Source organism: Giraffa tippelskirchi, chromosome 4 (genome assembly GCF_054371585.1).
Source record: "Giraffa tippelskirchi isolate mGirTip1 chromosome 4, T2T-mGirTip1v1.2.pri, whole genome shotgun sequence".
NCBI lineage: Eukaryota > Metazoa > Chordata > Mammalia > Artiodactyla > Giraffidae > Giraffa > Giraffa tippelskirchi.
The window spans coordinates 154,713,527-154,721,200 of record NC_137278.1 but is presented as its reverse complement, the minus strand read 5'-3'; the positions used below and the strand labels follow the sequence as shown (position 1 = coordinate 154,721,200).

Below are 7,674 nucleotides of genomic sequence, written 5' to 3'. Positions count from 1 at the left end.
TTCTGGTTGCATTGTGATGTGAATATTTACAATTCTATCAATTCTGTGTGTTCATAAGGTAGCATTTCTGTTTTAAAAGGGAGGGAAGGGGTTTCACTGAGAGCATCTATAGCAGCAGTGGAGATCCTGGACCTATTAGCTAGTACTCTCCTGGTGGCAAATGAAAGAAACTGAACTTGAACTAGGGAAAGCAGACAAGGGCGGGGCCAGAGTGGGCATCGGGGAAAACTGGCACCAGGGACCTGGGCATTGTAAGGGCTCCTCCTGCTCTTCGTTGCTTGTCTTGGCTTCTTTGAGCATCACCTTGTCTGCTCAGACTGGCTTCTCATGTGCCTGGGGTTGTTGTTGCTGTAGTTCCAACCTGGCATATTTACATTTCTAAGACTGGAGAGGAAAGACTCTTTTCACCGCTCAGGTTTGAAAAAATCCAGAGTAAAATTCTGATAGGCTTGACTTGGGTCACATGTCTATTCCTGGGCCAATCCCAGTGATAGGATTGAGACTTTATGATTGGCCCATCTTGGGTCAGGCGCCCTCCTCTTGGGACATGTTGGAAACACCCACAAGAACCACACTGTTTGAGAAAGTATTAACCTGCAGATGCTGTTCTGGGCACCATTTTAGTACATTTTTTCTTTGAAGCTCTCTTCCCTCTGACTCCTTATATTTATAAAAATGACATCACAGAGAGAGCCTCTGTTAGGTCCTAATCTCCCTTAAGCGCATGGTTGCTTCTGAACATTATTAACAAAAGTGAGTTGCCAATGTCTCTTCTGATAAGAAGAGAGGGTGTGCTCAGGGCAGGAGCCCCAGGAGGATAGCGCAGGATGCAGGCTGTCTGTCCCCAGGGAGCAGGACCCATTGAATGTGTGTTGGCTGGCAGGACAGAGAAAATGGACTTTTGAGGTACAGTAGAAATCCTGTGATCCTGGGGTGTGGGGCGCGGGGAGGGTTCTGTATTTCTGGCTGTTAGTAGATAAGAAAAAAGCTTCTGTGTGCTGAAAACTGGAGCACAGATATAGAGAGATTAGCGCCTTATTGGGTGGGGGAGGGGAGAGGGAGAGGAAGAGAGAGAGAAAGAGGGAGAAACAGTGCCTATTTTGAACCCTTGTGCCCACAGCCTTCCACTCTATTATGGCATGTCTCCCAACTCAGGAGTTTGCCTGGGGGCTTCCCCAGCCAGTTTTCAACTCCACAAGGCAGGAAGAAAACGCTTATTAATTTTTTGGTCTCGTTTTTAATTGGCTCAGAAGTTTAATCAGAAAATTCCAGATACATGCAATTGTAAAAAAAAAAAAAAAAAAATCTATTAATTAGCTACCCACGGGCTTGCCTCCTCAAGTTAGGTTTAAACCCTGAGGAGAAAATGACATCGAGCTCTGTTCTGTACCTGCAGGTATAGAAACCACCACCCAACATGAAAGCATCAGCGCACATCCTGCTTTGGAAGGATTCGGATTTTAGAAAAGAAGAGAGGCTGTGAGAGCTCATTACTGCATCACTGAAGTGGTGAGAATTATAAAGAGCTCCCTTTTCTCTTTCATTTTCTGTGTGCATTGAATGTATTTTTCTGGTGGGACAGCAGTGCTCACAAACATTCACTGTGCTAATGACACTTGACATTGCTTGTCACCTGAGAAACAAGGATGCCTAATTCAGGAAATGGGCACAAAGCTGGTAACAGCTTACAGTAGAGACTCTTTCAGGGGTGAAACACTCAAAATGTACTCAGGCTCTGCTGAGCTCAGAAACACATTTCAAATACGCAGGTAAGCCAATTTACCTGACATACCTCACTTTTCTTCTTGCTCGTGGCCTTTGGTTTATATACCCTAAAGATAATTCAATCAAGTGTGACCTCTTGCCTCAGGGATGGTCAGTCCACTGCCAAGGAGCCCGCCTATTATATCATTTCTCTATTTCTCTATGTATCTCTCTCTCTCTCTCCTCATCCAAGGATCTCACTAAAATGCAGATCCTGGTTCAGTAGGGCTGGGGTGGGGCCTGAGATTCTGCATTCTGACAAGTTCAGGTGATGCAATGATGTATGTCCCAGGGCCACACTTAGCAATTGAAGGGACTAAGTCACAGAGACAGACAGAAGTAAGAGCCCAGACATTTTTACTGTGGTGTTGGTGTAAAGGTCAGGGAACTTGTGCTGCAGAGGGTCCCCAACAAGCTCTGGTTTTGTCCTCTGAGGTCGGTTTTTATTTTTGTCCTGATTTTCCTATTTTTGTCCTTGCATTCCCCAAGAGATACACATTTTGAACAGAGCTGCTTTTCTTAAGCTAATTTGAGGGAGATTCTGTTCCTTCCTTTCAACCAGATGGGTCAAAAACTAGCATTTAGAGAAGAGCTCAATGTTGGGGTCCAAGTCACCGAGCATCGCCTCCCCTTGGCCATGGCCTGACACCTTCTCCTGCTGCCCCATCTCCTTGTCAGAAACACCGAGTCTGTGCCTTTGGGGGCAAGACCTTCTTCTGGCCATGTGAACTTGTCCATTCTTTTAGTGCCAACTCCTCCAGAAATAATTTTCCAATGCCACAAACTGAAGAAGGCAGAAAATTTAGCTGTCCAATATAAAGACAACCAGAAAATATGATAAATGAACCAGTGGTTAAAATGTTAAAGAGCAGATTTATTTGCAACGTGAATGGCATATTGGTTGTGATTATCCTGTGGCCCACAATGACTTCCAGTTATACAGATCCACACCAAGTAGGAACTAACTTGTGTTCTATGTAACATATTCACAAAGTGGGGAGAAGTCTAGGAAGAAGTGAATATTAATATGAGACTGCTTAGATTGTTTTATTGCTTGACCTTGTATGGCATTCACATTCAGTTTGGCTCAGGAAGTGAAAATGAAATGGGCAAATATATTCAGAGACATAGAGAACAATGAAGAGAATAGTTTCTACTCAGCACTTGGCTTGTGGAAGTGAAAGAAATTCAATTCCTTCAGGGCAATATGCAGTCACTCAAGACATACTTAATGAGCACCATTTTTGTGCAAGTCACCATGGTAGGTGAAGTGAGGGCTCAAAGGTGAGAAAAATGCTGTTCCTTCCCTAGAAGCTCTTGCAATAGTAATAAAAAAAATTAAGAAACAGTCTCTTCTTCTCCCTCCGTGTTCTATTAACTGACGGCTACATTGGGCCACTTTTCCTTAAGCCAATGGAATACATCTCTAATGGTGAAAGCATCAGGCCAATGAGAGAAGTGTTTTTAGAGGACGTTTCCAGTGCTTCTCAGATCTTAGGATGCGGCTGGCAGTCCACTCTGAAGTGTAACCCTGTGTTCATCCCTCCTCAGTCAGAGCCATTTTTTGCTCAGATAATCACAGCTAAGTCTTTTGGCTAACTGACACCTTCCATACTCCATCAATCTTTACAATTCCCCTGAGAAATTTATGTCTTGGTCCCTGCAAGGGGCCACCTGGAGAAGTTATTTCAGGAGCCAAAAGGCAAAAATGGTGAGTTGGCTGAGCCTTGCTACCTACCAGCCAATCTCCCCACCCAGGGTATTGATTATAATTAAGGATGCCAGGCCAGGGGAGGTATGGGCTGAATTGTATCCCCCTCCCATTCATATATGGAAGTCCCAAGCCTTGTGTGACTGTATTGGATACAGGGCCTGTAGGGAGGTGATTGTTTAAATAACGTCACAAGGGTGGGGCCTTGATCTGATAGAACTGGTGCCCTTATAAGAAGAGGAAGAGACATCAGAGGTGTCTCTTCACCACTGGAGGATGTGGCAAGAAGGCAGCCATCCACCACCTGAGGAGAGAGCTCTCTCCAGAACCCAGCCATGCTGGCACCCTTGTCTTGGTCTTCCAGCCCCCAGAATTGTGAGAAAGTATCTGTCATCTAAGCCGCCCAGCCTGTGGTATTTTGTTATGACAGCTTGAGCAGACTAATACAACGGGTGATTCAGTGAATGGGAGGCAGGATGAGATGGGCAGGGAGACAACTTAGGTGACTGTGCGAGAGGATGGTGCTGAGGGTTGGTGATCGAGAAGTTTCCCAGTGGAGATGAACTTTATTCTTTTCTTCAAAGAGTTCAAAACCCATAGCTGCGAACCAGGTCTTCACTTCTCATAGATGGGTAGCAAGAAAAACTGCCATTGACAAGATGTGTATTTAATTTTAGGGCTTCCCAGGTGGTGCTAGTAGTAAAGAACCTGCCTGCCAATGCAGGAGACATAAAGAGAAACGGGTTCAATCCCTGGGTCGGGAAGATTACCGGAGGAGGGCATGGCAACCCACTCCATATTCTTGCCCGGAGAATCCCATGGACAGAGGAGCCTGGAGGGCTACATTCCATAGGGTCGCAAATGTTGGACAAGACTGAAGAGACTTAGCGTGCATGCATGCATATTTAATTTTGGGTGTATTGGTAACAGCATTATTTTACTCTGAACTGCAAAGAAGATGTATATCTAACAACACAGATAGAGAAGTAGTGATGTACAAACAGACCTTTGGCCACAGAACTTAAGGAAGTTAAAGTTTGAATCCTACATATTTTTTAATTTTTGATGGCCCCAATAAACTGCATGTTAAAACTACATCCTCCCAATCCACTTATCTGATCATTAGGGTTTCCATTTCTCAGGAGTTGTTAGGAGGAAAAACAGCTCTATCTCAGTTACTAGGAGATGCACAACCACCAATAATTAGAAAGGAATAAAATCGATGACTAAATGAATGTGCAGTTTACACTCAAAGGTAACCTTTATTCTTTCCAATTAGGATGTTATTTCTCTGTAGACTTGGTAGATGCGGCTGTATTATAAATAGAAGTGATATTTTGTATGGTTCTTCTAACTGAAATGTGCATGAGGTCAAATTATAATCAAGGTAATATATATAAGTAATGAGCTGAGCCCACATTCCCAGGCATTTATCCATTTAACGGTAATAAATGAGCAAAGATGAAAAGAATGCTTCCGGACAAACACAGCAAAATAGTTACTTGTGTGGTTGAGCACAGTAGCTAATCTCTTTGTAATGAATGCTTGCCAGTGATAATCAACTTCATTTGTTAATTGTATTCATGATATTAATGAGCTCATTAGCATAATAGTCACATCCTGTTCTCCTGTGGTCCGAGTCAGGGGATTCACAAGTTTTGCACACCTTGTTGCTACAGATATACTTATGCATCCCAATTATGTACAAATTCAAATGTCATTTGTGTTGACTTTATACAAGGATACCCTCAAATCATTCCTTTCCTGGTTTTAAGAGAGCTCTCTGAGAATTTGGTAGAGATCTTTTCTTCTCAGAATAATGAGGGTCAGCTTTATGATAAAACTTCAAATTTGGTTTATGTTAGTTGGTAAAGATGATCTTTTCCTCTCTTGAATTCTATTCTCCAGGAAGGCTTAGCCATGAGCCTGGAATCTAGGAGGAGGAGAAGAAAGCGATGATGGCAAGTCTTAGCAAGTGAGGAAAGGGAGGTAAATAAAAATTCGCCTCTTCTGGCTTCAGGGATTGTGGAAAGAAAAAAAGGAGGCAGGTGGGAGATGGGTATGTTGGGTCATTACCTACCAGGATAGAGGGTGATGGTTCATTTTAGTCTTGGGACTCTGGAAGGTGATTGGATTATCTCCTTCTCCCAGGCATTTCCTGCATCAAGTTATGTGGTATGGAGGAGACTGAGAAGGGTCCATGTGCCTCCCCTGACCCGATGGGGAAGGGGACCAAATCGAATGAGAGTCATAGGGCCTGCCTTGGCATCTGGCACGACAAGAGGAAGGCCACCTTCCTTTGGCCACATAGACCGGCAGCCAGAGGAAGGGTGTGGCAGAGCTCATGCGAGTCAGCCAGGGAGAACCACCAGGCCATCATGGAACTGCTCAGCTAGGGTCTTCCGCAGGAGACACTAGAACCCTCCAGCAGCTGTCTGCTTCCTAAAGGTTATCAGTTCAGAAACAAGTCCAGGCTGGGCATGTTGAAGCAGGGGACACCGTCTGGAACCAAGGATTCTTCCCCTTCCTTGAACATCATTTTGGGGAAGAGAAGAAGCAAGGAAATCTGAAAAACTGAATATTTATCCTGTGCATGCTAAGTCACTTCAGTCGTGTCTGACTTTTTGTGACCCCATGGACCATAGCCTGCCAGACTCCTTTGTCCATGGGATTCTCCAGGAAACACTATTGGAGTGGGTTGAGATGCCCTTCTATAGGGGATCTTCCCGACCCAGGGATTGAACCTGTGTCTCTTACGTCTCCTGCATTGGCAAGCAGGTTCTTTACCACTAGTGCCACCTGGAAAGTACACAACATTTATCCTAAAGACATCAAATTATCTAAGGACTTTGTTCAGATTTGAGCATTGGACTGAGATTATAGGCTTGAACTAAAATGTCTTGTTCCCTCTTTCTGCTTAGAAGGGAGATGGGAACTTGTAAGAAAGCTTAATTAAATACAACAATAATGAAACTTCATTTTCTCAGGATTTATGAAGTTGATGTAAGTCTACTCAGAGCCCTTCTACAGATGAAAATACTATGAGGAGACAACCTGTTTTTGTCCTGCTCCCTCTCTGGGTCCTTTCCAGTTACTTATACTGACTGCTCGGTATAACTACAGAAAAGCTACCAGCTTTGGAAATGGTTGTAATTGTCCTGTTATCATGAAGCAGTTCAATGCATACAAAAGAATGAAATAATGCCATTTGCAGCAACATGAATGAACCTGTGTGCTGTGCTTAGCCTCTCAGTCGTGTCTGACTCTTTGCGACCCCACGGACTGTAGCCTGCCAGTCTGCTCTGTCCCTGGGGATTCTCAAGGCAAGAATACTGGAGTGGGTTGCCATGCTCTCCTCCCTGGGATCTTCCCAACCCAGGGATCGAACCCAGGTCTCCTGCATTGTAGGAGAATTCTTTACTGTCTGAACCACCAGAGAAGCCAAAGAATACTGGAGTGGGTACCCTATCCCTTCTCCAGGAGAACTTCCCAACCCAGGAATTGAACTGGTGTCTCCTGCATGGGAGGCAGATTCTTTACCAGCTGGGCTACCAGGGAAGCCCCATGGATGAACCTAGAGATTATCATGCTAAGTGAAGTAAGTTAGACAGGGAAAGGAAAATACTTTATGATATCACTCATATGTGGAATCTACCACATATAAGTGAACTTATTTACAAAATAAATAAGTGAACTATTTACAAAAACAGACTCATAGGCATAGTGAACAAACTTATGGTTACCAAATGGGAAAGGAGGTAGAGAAGGATAAATTATGAATTTGGAATTAGCAGATACAAACTACTACAGATAAAATAGATAAAACAACAAGGTCCTACTGTGTAGCACAGTGAACTATGTTCAATATCCTGTAGTAAACCATACTGGAGAAGAAAAAGAATATATAGGTACAACTGAATCACTTTGCTGTATACCAGAAATTAACACAACATTGTAAATCAACTATGCTTCAATAAAAAGGGGGGAAAAAAGAGCATGGGCTCTGAAATTAGATGCCAGTGTTCAGGTTCCTGTTCTTCTGTGGGATCTAGAATAATTTAATCAACCTCTCTGTGTCCTTTGATAATTAACTGAGACAGTACATACAAAGCACTTAGCACGTTGCCTGGCAGATAGTAAGTGCTTAAATATACAGAGCTGGTTAGTGGTGGAGCCAGAATTGGAACCCAGGCAATCTG

At 43.6% G+C, this 7,674-nt stretch overlaps 1 long non-coding RNA gene across 1 annotated transcript; it reads left to right on the top strand.

Moving 5' to 3' along the window:
- Nucleotides 1-575: 575 nt before the first annotated feature.
- Nucleotides 576-7,455, top strand: LOC145503530 (uncharacterized). Its single transcript, XR_014051542.1, has 4 exons — nt 576-906; nt 1,397-1,509; nt 5,384-5,464; nt 5,627-7,455. It is a non-coding gene; the product is annotated as an uncharacterized LOC145503530 (long non-coding RNA).
- The last annotated feature ends 219 nt before the right edge of the window (nt 7,456-7,674 follow it).